At 38.4% G+C, this 27931-nt stretch overlaps 1 protein-coding gene across 1 annotated transcript in view; it reads right to left on the bottom strand.

Moving 5' to 3' along the window:
• GAP43 (growth associated protein 43) overlaps positions 1 to 27931 on the bottom strand; it is a 79816-nt gene that overhangs the window by 7015 nt on the left and 44870 nt on the right. The window lies entirely within an intron of this gene.

Here is a 27931-nt window from a genome sequence, read left to right as displayed (position 1 = left end):
CAACAATAATAGTGTTATCTGGATTCCAAGATCACCACAAGTGAAGACAATTGAAGATCACATTGAGTGTTGGGAGCATTTGAGGGGGGGGGAGATATGCTGGTGAGTGAAAGTGTAGGACTGTAGGACTGTCAGTGTCAATCATATCCTCCCATATAGCATTTGCTGCTGAGCCAGCTTAGTGGTAGAGCTTGCCCAATACAGGAGTCATTGATCAGTAAATCTAATACTGGATGATGGATATAACATATTTATCTAACAGCACTGAATAAAATGCAATTAAACATGCACTCAAAGTAAATGTGCAAATAATAATTCCCCAGAACACAGACATATTTAATACACATTTAAATATTCACTCAAACAGGTAACCAGAAAGAATACCGTAAATGCCGGCATACAAGGCGACCCGGCGTATAAGACGACTCGGCATATAAGATGACCCCCGTCTTTGGCGCCGATTTCAGCGCTCGCGGAAGTCGCCTTATACGCCGGCATTTACGGTAATTTTAAAATGTCACAATCTCAATCTGAGAAAAATATTACTTTTTGCCCATTATTCTAAATTACATTATTTTTGTAAATGGTCCACATTATTTAGTTATAGTCAGACAGAGCTTTTAGACTGTTTAGAGTTAAAATGACACATGTGACTTACAAATGGTCGTCACAGTTACAATGGTTGCACATCCCCACAGTCACATGAAGAATACTCAGGCACTTGGCAACCTGCGTGTATTTATTTACAAAGGTTGCAGTGCCATAGGCTCATGTGACTGCCATTCACAACCATCCCAGACAGCTTCCAGGAAAATTCGGAATCCCTTAATGATTCACTTAATGATTGAATTGATTTGCTTTACCACTGTAGCAAAAAGGTCATAAAATCAGCCATGACTCAGTTAACAACTGCCTTTTTTAGCAATGGAAATTCTGGTCCCTGTTGTGTATCGTTAAGTCAAGGATTACCTGTATCTCAAAATATTGCTTTCATATTCAAAGTTTCACTTTTAAAAATATTCAAAACAAAACTCTGGGGCAGTGGTTCTCAACCTGTGGATCAGGACCCCATTTGGGGTCGAACGACCATTTCACGGGGGTCGCCAAACAACGCAGTCCGCCATTTTTTTCCCCTTTTCCTTAGCTGTGCTACTCCCTTTTATTCTATTGGCTTTTGAAAGCCAATAGAATAGACTCTCTTGAATAGAGTCTAATTCTATTGGCTTTCAAAAGCCAATAGGAATTGTCCAGGCTGCCTCTGCCCTGCTGAGCCCGCCAAAAGTCCCATTCTGCAAACGGTGCTGCACCAGTTGAGTAGTCCTCGACTTACAACCGGCTGAGTAGTCCTCGACTTACGACCGGTTGGGGGTCGCGGCATTAAAAAGGTTGAGAACCACTGCTCTGGGGGCTATTAATCAAAAGTCAAAATTAATTTAAAAAGGCGGGAGAGTCAGAAGATTTGAAAATAGTAGGAAGATTGTTTTCTGGAAGTCCCAACACATTTTAATCAGATGTCTTCTGCAGGAGAAAGAAGACTCAAGAGCAACTTTTATTCTTCAAGCATGCAGAACATGTTTGATTCAAACTACTCTTCAATGTTTGCAAAAATGATCTGAATAACGTCCTTTTGGGGAGACAGGAATAGCACAAAGAAGATTAAAATTATGCCAAGGTGGCTTCTGATTCAAAATAGATGCATAAGAGATATGATGGGTTATGGACTCCTAATGATATGTTGTTCTAATAGAAGCACCTGCGGCATGCTCCTACCAAGTCTGGTTCTGATTTTATCAAAACCACAGCTGTGAACTATTTTTCACAGCATGACTATATAGATCTAGATATGCTTCCAGCTGTGGAGTGACATCTGGCAGATGGTAAAATAATGCAGCTTGTACAAGACCTTGAAAACCTATTTCTACCACATGTGGTTGCTTCATACAGAATTTTCTAGCCATTTGGAGTGATTATTTTTAAATTCTTGATTGTATTTGAAAACTGTAAGAACTTAAGCTAACTTAGAGGCACTGAGATTCTTTTTAATCAGATATAGCGCTGAACTCTTTCCACACACTTGAATAAAACTTCAATTTGCCAATATGAGCAAAGCAAGATATAGAATGACAGGATTTCTATACAATTGTGAATGCTTTCCAAAGTTAGGTTGGGGATTTTTTTTTTCCTGTCCAGCTTTTTAATGAATGGGCTGTCTTCAGTCATGGTCCAAAGTTAATGAAGGGCCTTTCTAAACAGTTCTGCCTATTTCTCTTTTTTCTTAAAGCACTAGGCCACAGATGTCAAACTTGCCGCATCATGTGACATGTTGTGAAGTATCGCAAATTTTTTTGCATTGCCAGAGCTGGGGTGGGCGCGGCCTCTGCATAATGCAACCGGCCCGCTAGCTGGCAGTTTGACACTCCTGCAACAGACCCTCACAACCTTTTCAAACTTTTGTGCTATTGACAGTTTACATCTTAAAGTGACCTTTACCTCCATTTTTAAGATCTTATAATAATTACTTATTGTTATCCCATATTGGTTTGTAGTGAATTTCTGGTGCTGTTTTCAATGCTGATTTTATCAAATGTTTATGGAAATGTTGTATATTATCTATATGTAAATTGAGTCAGTTTGGTCTAGTGGTTAAAGCACCAGGCTAGAAAGAGGGAAAATGTATGTTCTGCCTTAGCTATGAAAGACAACTGGACAACCTTGGGCCAATAATTCTCCCTTAGTCCAAGCCACCTCACAAGGTTGTTATTGCCAGGAAAATAGGAGGGGGAAGGTTTGTTGGATATGTTCACTGCCTTGAGTTATTTGTAAAAATAATTAAGGCGGTATATAAATAAAAAAAACAGTTATATCTGTAGCTGCATATAAGGAAATTAATGCAAAATAAATAAATAACATTTAACACTTTCTTAACGAAAGTTTATTTAAACAACACTTGTCAGGTAACTTTTCTGGAGTTTAGTAGAATTTAGTAGAAAAAACTGATGCGGCTTACAAATAATGGTTCCAATTGTAGTCTTGCATAATTATGTGCTATGTAGTGATTTGTGTGTTTGTGCACACACCTTTTAATAGAATTTAGAATTCTAACAATAAGCTATTGTCATGGAAGAAATAGATTTCATCACAAGTCCATAATCTCTAATAAGGAAAAATGATATGCTGGGATAGATGATAAAATATTTTGTTTTCTTCCTTATTTCTTAATATTTTTACCAGAGTGAGTAAGAGTTCTTTAATGATATCAAGAGATCATGTTGCCACAATCTGTAGTAAAGAGGGCAAAGAGAATGAGGCTGGCTTAAGATTTCAGTGTAATTGTTATAACAACCTGCTGATGCTCAAACCTAAAGGTATAATCAATGGATTATTTCTGAGCTTCCCATCAGCCTTGCTGACAAATGACCTACTTGGAAACAATTTTGACTGTACTAAGAGCATAATATCAAATGTATCAATGATCACAGCAATATTTACACCCAAACTATATGGGTGTAAACTACATAAACCTAATGGAATTGATTTCAAAATGAACTATTTTTAAGCTTGCAATCCTATGTATGCCTGCCATTTCCATTCAACAAAGTTAAGTATGGATAATTTTGCCCTATAAAATAGATAGATAATCTTTATTGTCATTTTTGTCATTTTTTACTGTGGGCACCATTGCACAGATTAAAAATGAAATTTAGTTGCTTGCTCTCAAAGTGTACACATAACACACATTTAAACATAATATATACAACATATGTATACACTTATACTCTTACATATTTGTAACATATAAATATTAATCACTGTACATCTTGAATGCATAACAGAAGGAGAAAGCTTTAGAATTCACAAGGTTAATACTGTATGGAATAAAACTGTGACTGAATAAAATAAAATAAATGTATGAAATAAACAAATTAAAAACAGCAATTAAAAAGAATGGAAAGGTGTATGTTGCAGCAGCAAAACAGCAGTAAATATTTTAAAAATCATTGTTTCTTATATTTGGAATAAAGCAGGTTTCTGTTTGATGTTTGAAAACTTTGGGTGTTGAGATTGGAGTGTCCCCAAGAAAGGTATTATATAAGCTGGCAACATTCTTGAAAAGGACCTGCTCTTAGTGGTGGCTCAATTCAATAAACAGAATTTCATGGTACACTGAATTACTCATACAGTACAGAACATGTACAGAAGATTTCCAGATATTGAAATTTTAAAAAATAAATAGTACTTTAAAGTGAAAATAAATAAACAGGTAACCAATGCAAATAAATCAAAAGTTGGAGACATTGGATCAGTCCCTGCCAACAAATTGGCAGTTGCATCTGGCACAAATTGTTAGGTCCAGCAGTTATGATATCAGGAAATACTACCCTATTTGTATACACTGTGATATATCTCTCACTTGCTTGAATAGTTCTATGGGTAAACACTGGTCCAATGAATTTCAGTTGGGTTCCTCTTTGACCCTCTTTGTGTCACTTGTAACATTTTGTCTCCTGGACCTCAGTTAACCAAGAAGTAGCCAAGATTGGTGCAGAGAAAGAGGCTCATGGGGGCAATCCGGTCCAGGGTCTCTATGACATGCTTATTCCAGGCTGCAGCCAAGGCTTGACCAAAGTGTCTAACTAGCCTTGGAGAAAAATCCCAAACTTCCGCTGGAAGCCAACAGAGTCCATATGTAATCTGGGCCACTCAAAAAAGACTTCTCTCCTTGTGGAAGTAGGTGGTCCCAATGAGTCAGAGAACAACCAAAAAGTGATATATCTGTGGCCATAGGCTGATGGTGAGGTTCTCCAATATTAGAGCACACTGCAACTATCTCAAGACAAAAAGATCTAGTGTGAGACTTCTGGAATAATTCAACCTTTTATCATTTGGGACTGGTTGATGGTTGTTATGGAGGCCCTGATTCCTGAGCTGCCCTGCCTTTAACATCATCACAGGTAGGTTAAAGTCTCCTAGGATCATCAGCTTCAAGGACTCCACTACCAATCTGGCAAAGGAATACTGCAACTCAAGCAGAGACGATGGTAAACCAGCAATAGTCCAACTGTTCCTGAAGGCCTAACTTAAGCAAGAGAGACTCACACCCAGTTATCTGTGGAGCAGAACCTCTAAGAGCTGTCAATTATACATGAATAACAGTATAACTTCCTTCCCTGAGGTCCCTAATACCAAACATGAAACACAGGTAGTCATATTTCTGAGATATTCTACCCACATTGGACCACCCAGGTCTCAGCATGCCAGACTGGCACCCTGGTCCACATCGTGGATAAGGACAGATTTATTATACACTGATCTGGCATTCAAGAGCAGCAGTCAGAACTGTCTACCAGTCGTCCAACTGGTCCCAAATGCTGAGGGCCAGAACTCAGGATCACTTTCAAACAGTGTTTCCAGCATCTCCAAGTGCATCCCAGCCCTTTCTCATTTGGACAATGAGTTCTGCCTTAGACAGCTTTTTTATACAAAAACATATATTTTCCTGTTCATTAAAAAAACCAGTTCATTTCCAAATCATTTGCCTTTTGCTGTAAACATGGGTTAAAATGAAAGCACTAATATGCTTTCTTTCACCAGTTAATCCTGTGTGGGAGTAACTTAACAGAAAATGTCACTCTTTAAAAGAGAAATATGTTGTTCATCAGACAACAGATGACATCCCACAATGATCCTGACATTAAATCTCTACATTTCCTTAAATAAGTTTAAAAGCAACTAAGCTAGCACTGGGTGGTAATTCAAAGTGTTTTGTTAAGTTTGTTTGCTCACTATGTAGCAGTAATAGCACATATTCTCATCAAGATGAGGAATGTTGATTAAGTTCATATTATGCATTGTGCTATGGTACATTTAGTCATATTCATTTGGAAAATCCTATTTGGCTAGATGTGCAAAGCAAGATTAAATTTAATAAGACGCAATACATTCAGTGAGGGTTACTCTTCAAGATAGCAGTGGGCAATGTATTAGTAGTGTCAGCCATATTTACATTATAGAAGTGTAGAAGGCTTTAAGAGATGAGACAATTATGAAATATTCATATATTGGGAATATTTTTTTAAGTCCTCTAGGCCTATTTTAAAGAAAAGTACTATGAGTTTTCAACAAATAGGATTATGGAGTTTCAGGAGTTAAATATAGCCCTAGTCAAATGATTGCCTAACTAAAGTAGTTTTTAAACTTCTTGTTGATTTCATGTACTTTGAAATGTAATTGTCACCTGATTTTAACATGGTGATTATTGAAGTCACAAAATTTATTTTTTTTATTTTTTGGAGCTGCCACAATGAAGGGATTCATAGAAGGTTACAATCTCAACTACAATTCACTCTATTAATAATTTTACATAACAATAAATAATCATTAAGCAACCTGTTAAAGTTTCCTTTGTTGGTAATTTGTTGGTAATTGGCACAACAATGTGTGTGTGTGTGTGTGTGTGTGTGTGTGTGTGTGTGCATGTGATATATATATATATATATAACAATATACAGCCGATTTTCTCCCACACAAATTTGTTTCTCCCATATCCTTATTTCATTAATATAGAAGATTTCTTCCATCAGCTTAAACCAAATAAATTCCATTCTTTCCTGTAAATATTAGTAGCTAAAAGGTCACTGCTTCAAGGAGAAGTGTTACAGAACACGTTTCTATGAGCCTACTTAGAAAGTAATTCTACTAAATTCAATACAGCTGACTTTCTGTAAAGAGAAATAAGATTACAGGTTTAATCAGATTTCTTGAGTTCTTTCTAGTATGTTTGCTGAACTATCATTACTTTTTAAGAAAAGGATATACATTCTAAGTAATTGAAGTGAAAAATGCATAAATTTGCTTCAAATTACATACCCCAGAAACACCACCTCTGCTGTAAAATACTGCAGTAAGAACTATGAAAAATACATATAAAGATGCAGCTTAATGCTGTTTCTTACCATGATCATTTCAAACACAGTAATGCACAAAATAAAGTAAGATGTCATTAAACAAAAAGCAAATAAAGAAGAAAAGGTATAAGGATTTCAGACTGAAAGAACTTACAGTATTTCTTGTTGCTTTTAGCATGAGAAAAGGGAAGTCATAGGCAGATGTACGTTGTTCTCACCAAAAGCAACAATCTGTGTTTCTTCCTTCTCTCTCCGGCTTGAGACTTAATTAAGGTGAAACGTGTGGCATGACATCACTGCACTGCAAGTTGTCCGACCCCAGCAATCATCAAAGCCAATGAGGAAAAGCAAAGGCAGAACAGCTCGCTGTGTAGTGATGTCACATTCGCATCATTTATTTCTCATCACTGAAATGTGGCCATACAGACAAGATGATGATTTTGGCTACAACTTTTAGAACCAACAATGATATGCAGTCTGTAAAATATTGTACCGTAGATTTTGGGGAAGTCCTATAAACTGTTTTCAGCAGGAGAAAATTTTATATGTTACATTTTTAAAAATTAGTATTTCAAATGAAGAATGCAATATATACATACATTCCACAAGTTTTCTTTAAAAAGTGGTAATAATGTGAACATTTCTAGAGCATTTTTTCAGAATGTTGTAATGTCCTACACAACTGGTAATTGCTTTAGCCTGGATTTATATTTAATAAACATAGTGAAAAATAAATCAAGATACCACCTTATAGCTTTACCAATTACTGTATATACATATTCTCAGAAAGCTTTAGTGATCAATATTTATTAGGAAAACAAATGGCATAAAATATAATTATAGTAGAATCTTTAGGATGTTTACATATAAATAAACCCAACAGATACCCTTTCAAAACCATTTTTGTTGGTTACTATCAAAATTTGGCATGTACGTTTAGAGGTAAATCCAGAGAAAACTTTAGTTCTGTTGCTTTTTTAGCCTATTATTGTTTCAATTAATATTGTCATTTTAGGACATCTTAAAAAAAACCTCCAGTACTGTAATTGCACCAACACCTACCGTAAATGCCGGTGTACAAGCGACCCGGCGTATAAGACGACCCCCGTCTTTATAGCCAGGCCACATTCCTAGAACGTCGTCTTATATGCCGGAAACTACCAGTATTTCCGGCGTATAAGACGACTCGGCGTATAAGACGACCCCTGTCTTTGGCGCCGATTTCAGCGCTCGTGGAAGTCGCCTTATATGCCGGCATTTACGGTATGTGGCTCTATATGAATACAGATAGTTTTATGCTGATTATGCTGTTACTTTGGCTTCCAGTAGAATCCAATAATTCAAATGTTTAAGTTTCTTTTTCCTTGTGAAATCTAATAATTTATTCATAACTTGAATCCATAATAACCTGATAGTAACTAAGGCACGATTGAGAAAGTGCTGTGGCCCCTAAATGGGCACAATGATGCACAAGATGAATCTGTGCAAAGGCTCTCCAAGCTTCATTTGCCATATGCTCAAGAAGGAGCCATTAGTCCAGGAGGACCCCTAAGTTGCACGCCAGCTTGGTTGATGATATCTAGGAAGGCCAAAACTCACTTCATCTTGCTAGGTCTGAGTCAAATCCAGTTCTTTTCTATCCAAATCCTTACAGTCTATGGGCAATAGACCAACACCTGGTCAGCATCACTTTGCTAATTCAGTGTGGAAACTTGGATATACTGATGATGCTGCATTCAATGCAATACATCTCTTAGCATTCTTGTTGAATATCAAAGAGGAGGGGCAAGAGACCCAAGACCTAAGCCATCCCATGTTGCAGAGACCCAGAGTTCAATCTAAGCCCATTCAACTCTTAATGGAACTACCGTAAATGCCGGCGTACAAGGCGACCCAGCGTATAAGACGACCCTCGTCTTTATAGCCGGGCTGCATTCCTAGAACGTCGTCTTATACGCCGGAAACTACCATTATTTCCGGCGTATAAGACGACTCGGCGTATAAGACGACTCCCGTCTTTGGCGCCAATTTCAGCACTCACGGAAGTCGTCTTATACGCCGGCATTTACGGTAGTCATAGAGAAATGAGGAAAATGACCACAAAACAGGACTCCCCACCACCAATCTCTAGAGACAGTCCAGAAGGATACCATGGTTGATAGTACCAAAAGTTGCTGAAAAATCCAGGAGACCATGTCCATTCCAAATTTTCACAGGTGATCCACAACAAATGATTAAGCTGTATCTCAAGCTGAAACCTGTCTGAATCAGCCCAGATAGTCTGCTTTATTCAAGACAGTCTGAACCTATTACCTTCTCAATAATCTTTCTTATAGGAGAAGGTTATAGACTGTACTAAATTTATATACAGTCAGGAATGGCCTCTTGAGAATGAGAATATATTTTTAAATTCTTTTAATTCTTCAAAGCAGGTGATATGTTATCAATACTATTAGTTCATTATCAATATAAACAGTGATTTATAACTTGAAAAACGTCCTTAAATTTCAGTGAAATGGAGTATTAGAATTAGTAATAGTAATAGTAGTAAAGTTGGAAGAGGCCTTGGAGGTCATCTAGTCCAACCCCCTGCTCAGGCAGGAAACCCTACACCATTTCGGACAAATGGCTGTCCAGTCTCTTCTTAAAAACTTCCAGTGTTGGAGCATTTACTGCTTCTGGAGGCAGGCTGTTCCACTGATTAATTGTTCTCACTGTCAGGAAGTTTCTCCTTAGTTCTAGGTTGCTTCTCTCCTTGATTAGTTTCCACCCGTTGCTTCTTGTCCTGCCTTCAGGTGCTTTGGAAAATAGCTTAATTCCCTCTTCTTTATGGCAGCCCCTGAGATATTGGAATACTGCTATCATGTCCTCCCTTGTCCTTCTCTTTGTTAAACGAGACATATCCAATTCTAGCAACCGTTCCTTATATGTTTTAGCCTCCAATCCCCTAATCATCTTTGTTCCTCTTCTCTGTACTCTTTCTAGAGTCTCAACATCTTTTTTTACATCATGGTGACCAAAACTGGATGCAGTATTCCAAGTGTGGCCTTACCAAGGCATTGAAGAGTGGTATTAATACTTCACGTGATCTTGATTCTATCCCTCTGTTAATGCAGCCTAGCACTGTGTTGGGCTTTTTGGCAGCTGCAGCACACTGCTGGCTCATATTTAGGTGATTACCACAGGAATATATCAAGCTCCAAATCTCCTGACAGCTTATATATTAAATAGCAAGCAGGCAAGCTAGTAATCTGATGAATACTATTGGCTCTGCTCAGAAACCATAGCATGTTTTGAACCAATGTAAGTTTTGCATAGCCTTAACAAGTACCAACAAAGGATACTAAGCTGGCAGTAATAGCCAACACTCTAGAAGATAGGCTCAAATTCCAGATGGATCTTGACAGACTTGAACACTGGGCCCTATCTAACAAAATGAAATTCAATGGAGAGAAAAGTAAGGTTTTACACTTAGCCCCCCCCAAAAAAAAAACCCAAATGTACAGGTACAGCTTAGGTGAAAAATAGGTCAATGGTAGTTAATTGATTTCGGGTGTTTGGGGTGGGTAGCATAGTTCACAGTTCACACTCCTTCCTCTAAATCTGGTTCCAATTGATAGGGAGCAAAAGGTCCAGCTCACAGCCATTGTTTGTGGCATACTGCACTCCTTTTTAACATCTACATGAAACCACTGGGTAAAATCATCTATCACCATGGAATGAGGTATCACCAGTAGGCTGATGATAACTAGTTCCACCCTGGAGGCTGTGAATGCTCCTTTGCAATCCTGGAGGCTGTGGGAACAACGCACTCCAACTGAATCCTGATAAGACAGAATGGCTGTTCGTAATGCAAATAGCAGTTGTGGCTCAAGGGTCTTCGCTCAACTTCATATAAAGTTGCACCCTTTCCTAAATTGGGAAGCTTTCCACTCAGTCACTCATGACTGAGTGAATATACCTCTCATTTGAACTGTTGCAATATGTTCTATATGAGGCCACCCTTGAACAGTATCCAGAAGCATCAGCTGGTGCAAAATGTGGCCATGTGAGCTATATTGGGTGCCCAAAGAAGGACACATATAATACCTCTGCTTTGCAAGCTGCATTGGGTGCCAATTTGCTTTCAGGGCCAACTCAAGATGTAATTATGACCTAGAAAGACCTAAATAGCATGGGACCTGGCTACCTACATAGCCATCTTTATCCCATTACATCAGCCTGCCTCACCTGGTCAGGTAGGAAAGGTATATTGCAGACCCCCAAAGAATTCCAACTGGTGGGGTTCATAAAGAGAGCCTTCTCTTCCATTGCCCACATCCTGTGAAACACAGGGCCCCACTCTCCCGGCCTTCCAGGTTGCACAGAAAAGCAGGCAGCCCTGGGGCTGGTTAGCATCCTGAAAGCCTGTCCCCCCACCCATCTTTTAAATAATTTTAACATCCTTTGTCTCTTTTAAATTTCATATTCTGTTTTTATACTTTGAATACTTTATTGTACACTGCCCAGAGTCCCCTCTGAGGAAGATGAGTGGTTCTTAATATGATAAATAAGTAAATTGAAGCTATCATCCGAACTTTTGGAGATAAACTGTAAATATTTCTATATTTCTACCTCATAAATTGAGTTTTCAACAAATGGACAAAAGATTAAAAAGGTCCTGCCATCAAAACAGCTTCTGACATATTCAGATTTAAGATGACAGTTCACTATCCAAATTCTCCCCATGAATCCCTTGTTACTGTAACATGGATTTAATTAGCAATGTTGGTGTCAGACATGAGAATTAAAAGATTAGAAAATCTGTGGATGATGCAACTACCATTGAGTTATGAATTTTAAAATTCATGACAAAAGGGTTTGAATCGTTGTGTCTCTATGAAAAGTAGATTAATTTAAAAATAGATCTTACAATTGTTCTAAAAGCATTTCCCATGATATAATCCTATTACTCATCTTAGAGAATTAAGAAGATCTTAGTAAGGGACTGGATGGTTACAAATGAGAAACATTTTTCATGTACTTGGAGGGACTGTTTATTGTTGCATGTTGCACAGGGTGCTCCGACATTAAAAGAAAAAAAAAAATCCAGGACTAAACTAAGATATTAATTAAACTCTATGTACATCCTGACAGATAGTATAGCAGGGCAGCAATTCATCCCATGGTCTCCCTCTTCCCTTGACTTCCTTTCCTTTGTTTTGTCATTTGCCCAGACACAAAGGCAAAAACTTTTAACGATTGCATAGACACCCATTCTGCCAAATCCAATAATTACTACCCCCAAAAGCCCAGAAAGGGAATATTGAGCGCTTGTGCTGAGTCATTGAAGCCCAGGTGTGAAAACATCATAGTAATTACTTTTGAGTCATGATAACAGGCACATTTAATTAGTTCTGAACTAGGGAGAAGGAGGGGTGACAGGAAGTTTAACAATAGAGAAATAAACTACTGCATTTTAAAATATATTATTTTTTATTTATTAACATACTTGTCAAATTTTATTTTGTAGAGTTTTTCCAAGACAAGAGGGTATTCAGCAGGTAAAACTTTTTTTAAAATTTAATCGACCTATTTCAGGTCAATTCCATAGGTTTCTGATTATCAGTACCTTAAAAAAATGGGAAAAGAACCTTAAGTAGAAAGATGTCTCTGATATGGCTAAACTTGTTTACTTCTTGTTAAACATAAGGATTTTGTCTTTGAACAGATCTTTTTTGTGTACTTGTTCTATTTCTTTTTTTAAAAATCCTTACTTGTTCTATTTCTTTTTTTAAAAAAATCCTTTAAACATACCAGTATCTTCCTTTAGAATATTGTACATGTAAATTCTGAAGCATCTTTTCACTTATTTATTCATTTGTCAGCTTGTATGCTGCTTCAGTCATAAAGTCACAAGTGACTTATGGCTTATACAGCAGAACTGAAATAGCGATTAAAAAATCAAAAATAACAAATCAGAATTCAGAAAAAGAACATAAGGCATATATCAGCTAAAGTAACTAGCACTAACTTATTTCCCACCAACTTCCAAATAGGCTTATGCCATGGTGGGAGAAATGAGAATGAGCCCTATATCACATTTTAAACTGTACTTTGAAAAACAATTATATAATTGTGTTTTTTTTTATAAAATAGAATGTCTCTGCAAATAGTTATCATTTTTCATTTAAGAAACTAATATAAACAGTCTCTAAACATAGTGACACCAGATTCTTTATCAGTTTACCATTATGTCTGAAACAAATAGAATTTGTTTCATGCTGAGCCTATGTTCTATCATCTACTTCTACTTTTCTTTTTATTTATTGCCTGAGGAAAAGTTTTATAGAACTGAAAAACTTCCATATTGTTCCTTAGTAGGAGTCAGTAAATGTGTTGATCAAATTTTGCGCTTTACGTTTAAAACATTATATCTTCTTTTTCTTCTTGGATAGCAAATTAAAGTATGAGATCTTCAAATGCCATTCTCTGTCTTTCCCACTCTCTCAGGATGATGGCTGTGGTAAACTATAGATTATTTTAATTAGGAATTAACTTAACCAAAAAAGACAACTAGAGAAACACAAGAGGTAAGAAACGAATAATAAAAACCAGTATCAACATTGTTCATTGTGCTATAGCAGCTTGATTCCCTCTCAAGGTTTCTGTTGCTGGCCAATCAGATGCCCAAAAAATCTTCCAGACACACACTTGTTATAGCAAAAAAAGGAAACAATCTGTTCTATCAAGGGAACTGATAGGTTCTCTATAGCAGGAGTTTTCATAAACTAAAGGCCATTACAATAAAACTGAGTATCTCAGAAGTAAATGGAGATGAAGCTGATTGCAGTATTGTAGCCTCTCAGAATTCTTAGACTCCTTTTTTAGACTCCTTTTTTAAAAAATAAACTTTTCACAGCAAAAGTGTGACGCGAAATGCAGAGGAATGGCTAACCATTATTTTCGTTGCTAAGTAATTGGAATTACTGATTTCGCAGTTGGAGTAGGAAGGGATAATGATTTGCAGTGTTCAATTTTGCGAATAACAGGCTTTCAAAAGAGAAAATCTAATAGGCTATCAGCCAATTTGTGTTGCTAAGATGTGTGCCATAGCACTACTAACTACTACATGGATTTAGTGATTCATTCCATTGTTAAATAGTTTTCATATTTTCATAAGGTTTTAAAAAGAGAGGAATGTGACAACAAAGGACCAATTTATGAGGGATTGGATGGATCCAGTTCAGTGTGTATTTATTTTCTTAAGCTCTCAAATCTGAACAATATGGAAGTTACATAAGTCATGATCTCATGTATAAGATTTTACATATACAAGGTTTTTCATGACTGCCAACTCTTAGAGAAGAGGTAAAATTTCCATTTTACACAGTATGTCCTTCTACTGACCACCAGACGGTAGTACAAAAAAGGTTTTGTCCTGTACATTTAATCTCTGATCTAACCCTACAGCTAACTGCATCCAAAATAATGCATCTTGGCTATACTGGTTTATTTTACTGACTTGAATAAAAAGGATCAAATTTCAACATTACAAACTAAATTATACTGCTCCATTTGTTGGCCCTAAATTAAATCTATAGAAATATTATATTGCCTGTGGTATTTAAACATTGTTCATGGACTTACATGGCATGATCATTTTTAAAAAATGATATGAATCTAAGAAATTCTCATAATGAACATTAACCATTTTGCCTGATTTGCAATTTTAATCATTAAAACTATACAACATTTCCTCACATTTTGCAAAAATGCAAGAACACTGAGTGATAACAATAACAACTTCCATTCCGCTTTGTTGGTCATACTCCAGAATTCATAGATTTGGAAGTTATATGAAAAAGGCTTATATATCATACGTATGAGCATGTATAGTGCATAAAACAGTTTCTATACCTGACATAACACAGATTCGTTTAGATCAAATGACCTGAATATCACTACAAGATATCCCTTGCTTTTCTGAAGTTATTTCATTTTAGTGACTCTAGCCAATGCTTAGGATCTGCCAAAAAGTGTTCCCTTAAAGATTTTAATCTCTTAAAGATTTTGATCATGTTTAAAAGTGGATCTTCATTAAGTTGCAATTTAAATGAAGATCCCCCCAGGATGAAATTTAAAAAAAATAACAGTCACTATCAGTCTAGCTCTTAGCCAGCAATGTGGAAGAAAGAATTTTTCACTGTTTTTTGTTTAGTTTAATTCATCTTTGTGCTCAGTCTGTTTGGTCACTTACAGCAGGCGTGAGCTGGCTTTTAAGTAACTATGAAGAAGTCCCTTGATAATAGAACTTTTGTACAAATTGTGATCAAGCCATTTTAATGATGAATTAAATGAATTAGATTAATATGATTAGAACCCATGAAGCATGATAAGCTGCTACAACTATAGACTATTCATAGCAACGTTTATTCATTCAGACTGTCATGTAAATATAAATATAAAATATTATCATTATTAAAATGCTATTCAAATAATTAAAACAGAATAATGGTAAATAAATATAAATATTCCTGTGTCTGAATAGAGGAGTCTTCCAGTGGTTAAATATCTATTAAAATATTGACAAAGTAAAAATAACAACCCTTATACTTAAAAGATAATATAATGGTCATTAGGCAACAATTCCATAAAAAAACATCACATTTTATTGGGGTCAACTGATGGAAGTAAATATCCATGGATGTCAAAAAGAGGCATCACAAACCAAGTCCGGCCCATTTTGACATCACACAAATCTAAAAGGGTGAAGACATGGATCTCATGAAAACTAAAAAGTTGGTTCTATTGACTGAGCCCTTCATCACTAATATCAGAAAGGAAACAGTTTTCATTCATTTCATTTATTGATAAGAGACATAACTACACTATTTCTCCTTAACAAGCAGTACAATGGGTTGTAGGGGAGAAAATCATAATGGAGAGGCGGACTTAACACTAATGAAACTTATGTATGAAGCATCACAAATATACATTCATTTATTTCTAAATATAATAGTTTTATTCTAGAGAACAAGGCACAGTGTTTTCTCCTCCAAATTTTTTTTCCTGCAAAGCAGCCTGGAGTGAGAAGTAGTGATTGATACACTGTCATATATGGCTGAGGAAGATTTAATCTCTGAATTTTTTTCATCCTAGTCCAACATCTTAACTACTACAAGTACATTATCCTGTAATGTGTACAGTACACTGAATCTTTATAACTTTCTCAACATTTCATATTAAATATAATAATACCATCTTAAGAGACAGATATTGCTAGTTAAAACATTCACTAAAACTAGTATGCATTTCTTAATAGGAAAAACAAGAGAATAAGAAAAGTAAAGATTAAGAGTCACACCAAGCAAACTGAAATAAAATTTATTATACAAAAGAAATGCATATAAGGATTTAATTATAGATTGATGTGCAACCCAGAGTGTCATGTGTCTGACTAATGAAACACTTCAAAGAACTTTCAGGCATTGTTTAACCTAAAAAGCCTTTATTAATGTTAAGGAATGTCAGCACGGCATGGAGAATGCCAAGATCTGAATTTCCCTTCCTTTGCACATAACATTCCAGGCATTTCCCCTCCCCTATTTTGGGGCCATTATTCACATCTTCCAATCAACCTGGAGGGCAAAGATTCACTTTGTCCCCTTCCATGGGCTTTTCTCTCCTCTCTCATTCTCATCTGAATTAACTCTAAAAGTACCAGACAGTTCTGCCTATTTTGTCAAAGCAAGAATATTCAATATTAGCAGCGTTGACACAGAACTTGTGAAAAAGAAAATTATGCATAGACAGATTGCACATTATATTTAATCCTTGCAGTGCTGCCAGAAGGGAAACAGTGTTTGCTTACAGAATAGAATAGAATAGAATAGAATAGAATAGAATAGAATAGAATAGAATAGAATAGAATAGAATAGAATAGCAGAGTTGGAAGGGACCTTGGACGTCTTCTGGTCAAACCCCCTGCTCAGGTAGGAAATCAGATGAATGGGTGTCCAATCTTTTGTTAAAGATTCTTGTTCAGTCTTTTATTAAAACCTTCCAGTTTTAATAAAAGTTGGAGCATTCACAACTTCTGGTGGCAAGTTGTTCCACTGATTTTTTTCAACTGTCAGGAAATTTCTTCTTACTTCTAAGTTGCTTCTCTCCTTGATTAGTTTTCATCCATTGCTTCTTGTCCTGCCTTCAGGTGCTTTAGAGAATAGCTTGACTCCTTCTTCTTTGTGGCAACCCCTGAGCTATTGAAACTATCATATCACCTGTAGTCCTTCTCTTCATTAAACTAGGCATACCCAATTCCAGCAACAGTTCTTTATGTTTTAGCCTCCAGTCCCTTAAAAGTAATCTTTTAAGAGACTGGAGGCTAAATATTTTAATATTTCTGGATTAAATAGAGTGAAATTGAAAAGAGTACTAAATTTCTCCAGTGTGATAGCAGGGTGTAGATTTTTGTTTACATTTTTACACAGCAAAAATGCTACCTGGAAACCATTTTATATGTGCAAGAAATACTTTAATGTTATTTTTTCCTTATTTTCCAATAAACATTATGGAAAGAATCTGTGAAAATTGTTTGTCTATGAAACTGGTAGGAAAATCAATGTGATTCATAGAGTATTGGAATTGCAAAATAAAACATGTGTACATAGGATTGTGCTATTACCAAATGTGTGGGAAGTTTCCTACTCAAGATAAATGCTTTAAGTTTTTTCTAAAGATAAATATCTGTCCTCTTATCTTCAAAAATATCAAACTTCTTTATAAAACAAAAGTCAAAATAAGTTATTGCAAATCACTCCTTCCCTTCAAGAGCTATACTTCTTTGAGAATAATCTGCTGGAACTAAGGGCCTTGTAGGGTTTAGGCCAGGGGTAGGCAACCTTGACTCTTTTATGACTCGTGGACTTCAACTCCCAGAATTCCTGAGACAGAATGGCTAGCTCAGGAATTCTGGGAATTGAAGTCCACAAGTCATAAAAGAGCTAAGGTTGCCTACCCCTGGTTTAGGCAGTGGTGGGATTTAAATATGTGAACAACCGGTTCTCTGTGTGGATGCCGCTTAAGTCCATTCTGGGCTTAGGCAACAAAAAATTAGCTACCGGTTCTGCTGAACTGGTGCAAACCGGCTGAATCCCACCACTGGGCTTAGGGCTGAGCTAAAGATGTCCATGGTGACATCCTTCTAACATTTTCTCTCTTAGGTTCACTTTTTCTCCCTTGTTTTAATGTCCTCCTCTTTCTCTTTCTATATACCTATTTATTATTATCTCTTTTATTTTTTGCTAAAAAAAGGCAAACTGCTTCTAGAAAATTTCTGAAGATAGTCTAAGCTCCAAATAAAATCAAGCCAAAGGCTACACATTGCACAAGCTTAATAAAATGTAATATATTATTTTCATTTCAATAGATCCTGTGCAGTATTCTCTTCAGTTGTGCTAAATGTACTCAAGGAAGTATCCCAAAGGGTTTTGTTCTGAGAAAGGGCGTTGTCTTACCTGAACGCCTTTTCTCAGAATGATGATGTAGAATCCACCGGTGGGTAATCTCAGCCTTCCTGCTCAGATGAGACTAAGTCAAATTTAGCCACGCCTCCCTCTGGGTGTGTCTTTCCAGTTTTTGACGAGGCGAAGCATCCATGACGAAGTCTGATGCACTGGCTCCAATAATCCTGACACTGGCCTAGACTGCTCTGAGGGAAGGGTGTGGATTCTACAACATCATGCTGAGAAAAGGCGTTCAGGTAAGACAACACCCCTTCTCCAGGTGGGACATACCAAAGCCGCTCATATCTCCACTGGGAGGGAAAAGTCTAGGCTTGTGTTTCCTGAGAAGACACTACCTGCTGCAGAACCCGCCTACCAAAAGCGGCATCTGTCGCTGCAAATTGATCAATCTTATAGTGTCTTATAAAGGAGGAAGGGGAGGACCAAGTCGCTGCCCTACAGATCTCTTCAATTGATCCCTGGGTGGACCAGGCCACGGACGCTGCTGCGCTAGACATGGAATGAGCAGTGATGCGTGTAGGAACTGGAAGAGATTGAGAAGTATAAGTTCGAACATTGCATGCTCTGATCCATCTACCTATGGTCGAAGAGGAGACCTTCTGACCCATAGAAGAAGGTTGAACAGACACAAACAAAGCCTCCGACTTATGGAAAACCGAGGTCCTCTTAATGTAAATATGCAGAGCCCTGTGTACATCTAACTTATGCCACTGTCTCTCCAATTGATGAGATGGGTTTGGACAAAAATTTGGAAGAACCAGATCCTGGGACCTGTGGAACCAAGTATTGACCTTCGGAGTAAATGAAGGGTCCAAGTGAAGGACCACCCTATCCTCAAAAAAGATACATAAATCACTCCTCACTGAGAGTGCTGCCAATTCTGAAATTCGTCTAGCAGATGTAATAGCTACCAAGAAAGGAAAGAAACTGAAGGGAACAAGACCTGAGTGGCTCAAAGGGTGGGGAGGTCAGGGCTTGTAAAACCTTAGGTAAATCCCAAGACGGATACCGATGTACGGGTGGTGGTGTGTCATTGACCGTCCCTTTCAGAAACGTGCTGACTGCTGAATGTTCTGCCAAGGGAACCAGGTTATCGCATGTCAGTACTGTTGATAAGGCCGCCACCTGCCTAGGGATGGTGTTAGGTGATAATCCCTTACTGAATTCTTCCAAAAGATAGTCTAATATATTAGGGATGGTGACCGAAAGTGGTTTGGGATTTTGCTTAATGCACCATGTGCAGAAATTCCTCCATGTGGCATCATAAATTCTGTTAGCCGAGGGGCGTCTTGAAGCCTGAATATTGAGATCACCCCTGACGAAAAATGTTGCCTAGTTAAACTTTCCCGCTCAAGTGCCAGACGGCTAACTGGAGCCACTGTGGATCTGGATTTTGAAGGTTCCCCTGGCTGAGAGCCACTTGGTCCAGGGAATCTTCCACTGTGGTGAGAGTGATAGATCCACAAGGTTGGCAAACCATGGATGCCGTGGCCAATGTGGAGCAACTAAGACTATCTCAGCCTGTTCCTGAATCAACTTGTGAATGGTTGCCGGTATCAAGGGAAGGGGAGGGAAGGCATAAAGCAGACTCCCCGTCCACTTGCACTGGAAAGGGTTCATTCCCTCCGCCCCCCGTGTGGGAAACCTGGTAAAGAACCTGGGGAGCTGAGAGCTTCGTGGAGAGGCAAAGAGATCCAGTTGTGGATGACCAAATTTCATCAAGATCTCCCTGAACAGTTCCGGATCCAGACTCCACTCTGAGTGGTCGACCTGGACCCTGCTCAGGGAATCTGCCTGCTGATTTGCCTCCCCCGATATGTGTTCTGCTTTGATGGAACCCAGATTGGACTCTGCCCACAGACCCAGAGCTAGGGCCTCCAGCATGAATGACCAAGACCGGGTCCCTCCCTGTTTGTTGACGTGAGCCTTTGTGGCCACGTTGTCTGTCAGAATGAGAACGTATTGTCCCTTCACAACAGAGGAGAACTGACGGAGTGCCAATTGTATGGCCCTGAGTTCAAGCCAATTTATGTTGTGAGATAACTCTGACCAGGACCACTGACCCTGCACCAGATGAGTCTGTATATGCGCGCCCCAGCCGAACAGACTGGCATCTGTGGTCAGAACGAGTCTGGGGGGGCTCCTTGAAGATGGTCCCCTTGGTCATGGCAGATGAAGCCCACCATAGAAGAGAAGATAGAGTGTGGTGAGGAACCCTCACCTTCTTTGCAGATGAACTGAGGTTCTGTTTCTGGAAGGGAAGAAGAAACCATTGAAGGCTTCTGGAATGAAGTCTGGCCCACAGAATGATCCCCATGCAAGAGACCATCTTTCCCAGCAGTTGAGACAGCTGGACCAGGGCAACTAACCTCTCTCTCCTAACTTGATGTACTAGTTTCCGGATGCTGATCCGGTGCTCCTGTGAAAGATAGACTTTGCAAAGGTTGGAATCTATTATCACCCCTAGATGAAGGAGGCGCCTTGTGGGAGTGGTGTGACTCTTCTTGAAATTTACAGAAAACCCGTGGATTTGTAGGGTGTTGATTGTGATTTCCAGATCTGACAAAGCCGACCTGAAAGAGTTGGACTGAACCAGAGTGTCGTCCAGATAGCATTGTACGTGCACCGGAATCATCCTGAGGTGGGCTGCCAATATGGCCAGGATCTTTGTGAAGACTCTTGGAGCTGAAGAGAGACCGAAGGGAAGAGCCCTGTACTGGTAATGCCAGTGCACGTAACAAAACCGAAGAAATCTGCGGTGTTCTGGGAGGATTGGGATGTGTAAGTAGGCCTCTGTCAGAACTATGGAGGCTAAGAAATCCCCTTTTCTGATGCTGGCCAGAATGGACCTTAGGGACTGCATTTTGAACTTTTGTATGTTATGAAATAATTTAGACCCTTTAGATCCAGTATCGCCCTCCAACCTCCTGATGCTTTGGGAACCACGAACAGGATGGAATAAAACCCCTGTCCCACCTGTTCCTTTGGTACCTGTTCTATTGCTCTGATTTCTAACAGAAGGGAGATGGCTGTAGCTACCAATCTTTCCTTTGATGGGTTTCTTGAAACTGGACACCTTATGAATCGGTCCAGGGGATTTGAGATAAATTCTAAGGCAAGACCCTGTTTTATGGTTTCCCTGAACCAAGCGTCAATGGTGGTGACCTCCCAAATGTTGCTGAATAGCCCCAACTGACCGCCTATGGGAGACTCATCCCTGGCGTCACTTAGACCATCTGAAGGGATGGCTCCCTGCGCCCCGGAAGGGACGTTGGTATTGGCCCTTGGCTCCAGTGTTCTGGCGGTCCTGCTGGCAATCCTGTTTAGGTAAAAAGGATCATGAGCCTCTGAGCAATTCCCAGGACTGCCTGGGCCGAAAGGGCTGCCTCCATTCCCAGGAGCCACTGGGCAGAAGGTTTGTCTACGGAAATCCTGCTGAGGTCATCTATCTGACCTTTTGGAGGAGTGTGCCAGAATCTTGCATTTGTCTTTGCCCTCAATTATGTGCGGTTCAAGGATTGGACCAAATAAATGTGTGCCACTGTACTTGGCTGTCGACAGACGCCACTTAGACTTTAAGTCCATCCGCCATTGTTTGAGCCACAGGAATCTTCGAGAGGCAACAGTGGCTGCAATAGATTTGGCGGAATACCTGGCTGAATGAAGCGAGGTGTCTGCCGTATATTCTGATGCTTCCACTAACCTACCCAGTGTTTGATGAGTGCGAAACTGGTCAAGGGGAACGAGGGCCTGAAGTTCGCGGAGCCACATGATAGAAAATCTTGCAAAGAATGAAGATGAATTCGCAGCCTTAATTGCCCATGCCGAAGCCTGGTGAGCTCGGCGCAGGGAGAACTCAAACTTCTTGTCCTCCGCCTTCAGAGCCTCTGCCATATCCCCTGGAATAGCAGATGTGGAGAATAAAGAGGTTAATGGAGTGTCCACAAATGGCACCTCTAAGAGAGAAGCGAAAGAGGAAGATACATTGAATAGCTTTCTTTCAGTGCTATTGGGGGGAAGAAAAGTGGCCAGGGATGACCACTGCTTTTCCACCATCGCCTGAAATACATGCAGGCAAAGGATCTGTTTTTCCTCCACAACCTTGTCCACAAACAAGGGATTAAACTCCTGATTGGCGAAGGTGGAAGGTTTGTCATCCTATGACGAAGAAAGGTTAGCTGTAGTAAAGACCTTCATAAGTAGAGATCTGAAAAGAGAAGGATCAAAGAGACCTGAGGTGTGTGCTTGTTCTGTCTCTGCCTCCTCATCCTCTGACATGGGCATGTTGGCTACCTCCAGGTCCACTGACCCTTCCTCGCCTAATTGTGAAGAGGTCTCAGAGACACCAGAGTCAGGAACCGTAACACGTCCCATTTGCGAAGGAGGAATGGATGGAGGAGGTAGAGGTTGTAAAGGCCTTTGATTCCTAGAAGAAGACATAAATTGTGTTTCCCCCGTTTCCAAATCAGCTGATATGCATTTTGATTGTGCTTATGCGGGGGGAATATCAGTGTCTTGTGGTGCCTGGGGCGAGGCACTGACTCTCATTGCAGTCAGGATATTCCAAAGGAGATACCCGTAAGTGGAGGGAGCCCAAACACGCAGATCTGGTTGTCAGAGAGGGAAAGCAACCCGCGCTCTGAACAACAACAATGGCAAGACAGCCAGACAGTTCACTAAAACTGCCTGTCTAGGCCTGTGGCACCACACCACAAACTAAATGGAACAGGTGGATCTAGATAAACTCCTCCCCCGCTCAATACACCATTCTAGCAAAAGGAGTAAGATCTGAACCCCAGAGTGTAGAATTAGAATAATCAACAATGCAATAAGGAGTCACAAGTGACTATGATAATACTCAGTGATTCTAAAATACAATAATATATCTCCCCCCTGTAAAGGTAAGCCACAGCAGACCGGTCAATAAAAGCGCAGTCCCAAAGGAACTGCTAAAAAACACCAGGTCTATGCAAGATGGCGTCAGTGCCTGAGGCAATCAATCAAAATGGCGGCCGCATTCTGAGCACGCGGTCAAAATGGCGGCCGTGCTTTGTATGCTTAACAATTACGATGGCTTTGAAAGGAAAAACCCCTTCTACGAGCCAGATTGAGAGGGAAATACTGTAGATTTTCTAATATCCCCCCTTTTTTTCAGATCAATGACTTGCTGTTCGTCGCGCAGCGTCCACTGCGATCTGTAGAGAGCCTGCTTCCAGGAGGACCTCGTGGCGTCGAAGCACAATTGAAATGGCTGCCATTGAGAAGAAAGGAAAACCTCCATAACCCGATCCTCATAGAGATCATAAACCTCTGCAAGCCAGCTGCTCGGCTGATCAGCAGTCCCGCTGATTGGCTAGATGAGGCTAAAAGCCCCATTTACGATTGGCCTGGAACGGCTCACAAGAGAGCCTGGCAGACTCGCTGGAACCTAGAGACCAGATCAAATCCTCCAATAATTTGTGATTTGGTTCCAAATTAAAGCACACTGATGTAGAATTAGCGAAAAAGAAATCCAATTAGAAATCCAATTAGAAATTCAACTAAGCTACTAAATTAACCTAATCTAGCTGAGGAGCCTAAAATCTTGCGTCCACTGAGCTGAGTCAAAAAACTGGAAAGACACACCCAGAGGGAGGTATGGCTAAATTTGACTTAGGCTCGTCTGAGCAGGAAGGCTCACTAGTGGATTCTACAAGCATCATGCTGGAGAACATGTACCATAATTCCATCTTGCTTCAAGTCCTTCCTAATGTCTTTTCATTCTAAGATACACATTTTTCTTATATCATATTTTCCAACAAAAACTGAATATTCATATTCTGTGACCACGTCTGGAAAAACCATTAAATTGATTAATGTAAAAATCCTCAAGAAAATAACCCTTAAAAATGGAACATAGATAATAAGAGAAGGGAGAAACCAAAGTATATAATTTTGCCATTTTGCTTTCATCTCATTGAATGGATATGTCCCTCAATCTATCCCTTTTCATGAAATATAATGTTTCTCAAAGGACAAAGAAAAGGAAGGAGCTCATATGTTGGTCAATGTCACTGATGAGATCATATTCTTGGATTAGAAAACTGAGGTAACTGTAGAAACACTGCAAGAAAAAAGGCCGAGCTGCATTTACTTTTTGTAATAGTAATAGCCGTCTTAGTAGCTAGCCAATGTTACTGGCTTATAGCCATTGAATTCATTTATTTATTGGCAGCTTTCCACTACCAATTACATTGACAGCTTTTGCTCAGTGACATGAGACAATATTGTATACTATTTTTACAATAAGAGTCAGAACCTTTTGAAGAATATCCAAAATTCCACTTCAAATGTTTGCACTTTTATTTCTTTGTCCCTTTTATTTTCTCTGTCCCTTTGGATCAGTTTATAAAGTGATCTCAAGTCATTGAGCTAAACGAAAAAGACTCACGTTGTAGAAAATGAATAAACAGAAGGAATTGTGAAGAGAATGAATAAAACTGAAATTTATCTTTCTAAATATGTTACATTCAAAAACGAGTTCTTCTAAGTGCTTTTCTTTGAATATTCAGATGCATTTTCAATATTAACAAGATGCCATACCTAGTTCTCTATTGTTGCCTTCTGGTGCCTCTACCTCTTTCTTCCTTGATCCTACACCAATCCTTTAATGCACCAGAAACTATGTGGGACATGAAAGGAAGGGAACATCCTTTTATACCAAATCAGAAACCTCAACTAAAAGCACAATATCTCTGATGAGAAGGCAACATTTCATTTTTCATTAACTTCAACAGGTAATCATTATGTTTCAATTTCCATTTAGACAAAAGTTCTAGTTTTGTCCTTGATGGAAGTAATTTGTAGATTGTGGGGATTGTGTATTCACCCATAGGAAGTGTGCATATAGCAATGTGAGGCCCACATTTTTGGTATGAATCCAACACTGTTTATGTATTATCTACTAAACTACCATAATTTTTTATCCTCCTGCAGAGGAAGAGATACAGTCCATAAGACAAAAAATTAATAATGAGACAGGAGTGCAGAAAAAGATAAGAGTTCTATAGAGTTCTACAAAATTCCAAAGCATGGAAGAAAGAGCCTGACTATCTGTGGAACAATGGAACAAGGATACTCTGTTGGAGATCACAGCAAGGAGAGCCCCAGCGGCTCCCTCAATAAAGCTAATATTCAAGAACCAATAGAAAATACTTGCAGGACCACTTCTTTTCCATTGTTTCCCTCCAAATGTAGCAAGAAGTACATACTCTGACTCCCTTTTTTCAAACAGTACCATCTTATTGGATCCAAAGGTCATGTCTTCTCTGTGGCAGCATCCGCCCTATGGAATAGCATCCATCTTGAAATCTGGATGGCTCAAATTCTCTTAGCCTTTTGCGAGGCACTGAAGACCTGCCTGTTTCCCCTGGCATTATCCTGGGTAGTTAGGTGAACTCTGATGTTGAAACTCTGATATTTCTTAATTGGATTTTTTAAAATCTTAGAATGTTTATGTTATGTACTGTAAAGATGTGTAGTTGTTGTTTTAAGTCCTGTATGTCACTCAGACTCGTTGTGAGATAAATTATTTAAATAAATAAACCTTTTGCTTTTCAGTTTAAAACTGCAATAAATGAGCTCTGCCTTTTGTTTACCATATGAAATCAAATTACTAAATGGTTAGTAAGGCATATAGTGTTTGGACTTCAAAGGCTGGATAATATGTAAAAATAATATGTAAGAAATAAGGAAAAGAAACTAGTAAACATCTATATGAAGTTTGAACCTGCTGTTGAATGAAGACATTTTGACAAAGTTGACAGGAAATTTGTCACTAGTTTAAAATTTGGTGCACACCTTGGCCTCTAATCTGTAATCTGAGACTACATGCTGTCACTTAGTGGAAATTAAGGAAAATATTATCAGGACACTACATGCTGCCACAATGGAAATTAAGGAAAATATTGTTTGGTTTGTTTTGTTTTTTTAAAAAAAAAACATTTTTGCTATGGTTGGGGGAAATGCCTTAGGAAGGGATGGAAGGGAGGGCAATAGTTCATGTATCCATAAAGTTTACAACAGGTGATTAGCCCATGGGTAGAAAAGATAGAAAGATATGTATATATATGTTTTCACTATTCATCATCATCATTTTAGCCACTGTCTATCCACTGCAGGATGAAGGCCTCTTCTGAATGTTTCCAACCAATACTGTCTTGAGCTTTTCTTTGCCAGTTGGGCCCACAATACTTGCTGATGTTGTTGATCCATTTTGTTTTAGGTCTCTTTTGTGGACATTTTTTATCAAGTGGGATCCATTCTATGACTGCCTTAGTCCATCTGCCATCAATTCTTCTTGCTATGTGACCGGCCCATTTCCATTTCAAATCTTTCATTCTTTTTGATAGCTTTGTATATTTTTGTTTGTTCTCTAATCCATGTGCAGATCTTTCTATCTTGTCTTTTGATGCTGAGCATGTACTTTCCATGACTCTTTGTGCCACTTGTAGATTTTGTATCGATTGTTAGTGTCCATGTTTCTCTGACATACGTTTTCACTATAATTATAGCTCATTATCCCTTGAAATCTTTGAGTAGTTTAATGATTGATACAGTAAATTTGTACTGATGCATTGTTTCTGGCAACCAAATGATTAATGATTAATTCTTCTAACTTGTTGTCATTTTTTTCTTGTGAACCCACCTGATTCTCTGAGTTGTCTCATTTATCTAATACTTAGTTTCCTTGCATTCACATCCTTTCCTCAATGAATATTTGTATCATATTCCACTTTTATTGTTCCAATTCAATTTTCTCAATTATTTAATATTTATGTAATGCTTTCTTCATTTGTTTATTTCTCCTGAAAATCACATACTCATTAGCTTCTATTTTTTACTCTACAAAATTGCAAATAATACAGATATACATCTGTCTTATTCCTAGTTTTTTCCTATTTAGCAATACCCCCTCCCATTTTGATCCTACCAATCCATATGTTCTATATTGAACAGTATAATCAAAGAAACAGAAAGTATCATATAAAACCTAATAAATTGTTCCTGAATGATTGCTTGAAGTTTTGAGAAACTTTTGGAAATAACTTGAACAAGAAAACTTTAAAAAAATTAACCTCTAAAATAATAGTGTCTGTAATGTGTGCTATTCCCTACATAATAATTTAATTTTCCTAGAAATTTTATTTTATTCTGTGTGGGTTCTGTTGTTGGATCCAGGCAATAGTCACCCAAAAGTCTAAAACCATCGAGTTGCCAAGTCAAACTATAGGAGGGAACAATAAAATCACAAAGACAGGATTGTGGAAAGGTTGTCATAATTTGGTAGCATGTTTCCTAATGGGCTAAAATCCAGAGTCCATTTATTATGTCACACTGTCACTGAACTAAATGATACGTATTCCATGAAAACAGGTTTCCAAGTTTATTAATTCCAAATTCCTTATGCATCTCTCCTGCCATCCTTTCATCCCAGTTTCTGCTCATAGTAAATTGCTTTTAGCAGTTAGAACTGCAAAG

Source organism: Crotalus tigris, unplaced genomic scaffold, assembly GCF_016545835.1.
Source record: "Crotalus tigris isolate CLP2741 ecotype Arizona unplaced genomic scaffold, ASM1654583v1 scf7180000024359.8030256, whole genome shotgun sequence".
Classification (NCBI taxonomy): Eukaryota; Metazoa; Chordata; class Lepidosauria; order Squamata; family Viperidae; genus Crotalus; species Crotalus tigris.
The sequence above is the reverse complement of the archived record's forward strand: the minus strand, read 5'-3'. Positions and strand labels throughout refer to the sequence as shown.